The 1,947-nt window shown below is 42.5% G+C and overlaps 1 pseudogene; it reads right to left on the bottom strand.

Annotated features, from left to right (window-relative positions):
* Window positions 1-231: 231 nt before the first annotated feature.
* On the bottom strand, window positions 232-1,476 carry LOC130833496 (dnaJ homolog subfamily A member 1-like; annotated as a pseudogene).
* Between the last annotated feature and the right edge of the window lie 471 nt (window positions 1,477-1,947).

Raw genomic sequence — 1,947 nt, 5'->3', positions numbered from 1 at the left:
GAAGAAGCCTGGATGGTGGATGTGACAACTGGGGATTATGTGTCCACAAAAAAACCCAGACAAAACACAAATATTGTTTGTGTGTTTCACAAGTTTACTTAAATGGTATTATATATTTTTTTGAGCTTTTATATTCGAGTTTAACTCGAATTCATTTAACTTTTAAAACACTACAATTGAATATTAAAACAAAACAACAGCAAGTAGCATATTATGATTTTAGTCCTTCCCTTAATCACTACTGCAGATAAAATACCAGCAGTGAGTGTTATGCACAGGCCCCATGAGGAGGTCTGACACTGACCACCACCCCGAGGGTGATATCGGTTCATCATCCTTATCTGCTTCTCCATGGTAATGGTGCCGTCTTTCCTGATTTGGATTGAAGTCCACTAGTTCCACCTGGTCCATTTCATCAGTCCCTTCTACTTCCTTCCTCTCAGGTAGGAGTTTTTCCAGCAAAGAGAGTTTATCAGGGGAAAGAAAGCCATTCTCAGGAAAGTTTAACTTCAATGATTAGGTGACCCTTTTCACATGGTGCACAATAAATCCGCATGCCTTCGTATAGCACACACTTGATATCTCCATGCTTGACAATCAGACCTGGATGAGAAGTGATGACTATGGTTCAGTTGTCAAAAGTAGATATTGGCTTTTGGAAGCCACACAATGCCTCAACCAGCTGTATGTCCATACACATGAAAAGGTCTTCTCCTCGTTGAGTTAAAACAGCATGGTCCTTCTGATCTAAAACAATGATATTATCTTCTGGCTCCAACCCTGGTTCTTGGTCCCCTTCACCATGGAATGTTATCTTCTGGCCATCTTTCATGCCTTTGTCAATATGAACTTCTAGAATTTTCTTCTCTCAAACTATCTTCCTTCCACTGCAGCTTTTATATCTATCTTTAGGACTGATCCACTCCCCATGGCCCTGGCACTCCACACAGACAGACTGAATTTGCTGAACCATTCCAGGTCCTATCTGATGAATTCTTATTTGCCTTCCAGTACCTCAGCAATTGGGACGGCACTTTACTGCTCCTTTCTTACCACCTTGGCCTTCACATTTGTCACAAATCACATTCTTTTGCAGAGCTGGTTTTCTTGTTGCACCATTATATGTCTTCTAAGGTTACTGTGAGTTGATGCACAACATTTTTACCTTTCCTTTCTCTCTGCACCCTGCCTCCTCCTCCAAAAAACATATCAAAGACGTCCATGGGGGAGCCAAAACCGCCACCTGCTCCACCTTCTTTAATTGCCTGTTCTCCTCCTTTGTCATATAATTCCCTTTTCTTTGCATCAAAGAGCACTGCGGTAAGCTTGAGAAATCTGTTTAAACGTCTCTCCTTCATTTGGATTCTTATCAGGGTGATACTTCAAGGCCAGTTTCCTGTAAGCCTTTTTCAATGCTTCTTGGGCGGCATTGGGTTTGACCCCCCAAACATCATAGTAAGTGGTTTCTTTCACCATTTTCTACAGCCAGTGAGTGGGCTGATGCCGGTGTGGGGGAGTGGGAAGGAGCACATTGCTGTGGGAGCTTGGGCAGCCACCGCTCCTCTGCTCCTCACCAAGCATTCTGGAAAGTTCTTGGTATTATATTTTTATGGCTTTTGCAGCTTGCTTTTTTTGTTCACCATTATGTTTTTTTGTATTTATCCATGCTGAAAAAAAATGGAGCTCTAATCCATACATTCATCATGACTGCTTTACACTACTCCATCACTTCACTTTTACGAGTACACCTGGCCTGACCCATAGGTGCAAAAACCTTGTTTGTGTTACTGAGTCCAAGCTCACTCTGCTTGCCATACGACAGGCCAAAAAATCTGGAGATGAGGTGTTGAGGCAAGGAATAGTGACTTTATTTGGAAAGCCAGGTGTCCTAGAAGATGGCAGACTAGCATCCCAGAGTACCATCTTATAGGGGTCTGGATGTTAGTT

The sequence above is a fragment of the Hippopotamus amphibius genome, chromosome 12, assembly GCF_030028045.1.
Source record: "Hippopotamus amphibius kiboko isolate mHipAmp2 chromosome 12, mHipAmp2.hap2, whole genome shotgun sequence".
Lineage (NCBI taxonomy): Eukaryota > Metazoa > Chordata > Mammalia > Artiodactyla > Hippopotamidae > Hippopotamus > Hippopotamus amphibius.
This window is presented reverse-complemented; position numbering and strand designations above follow the sequence as displayed.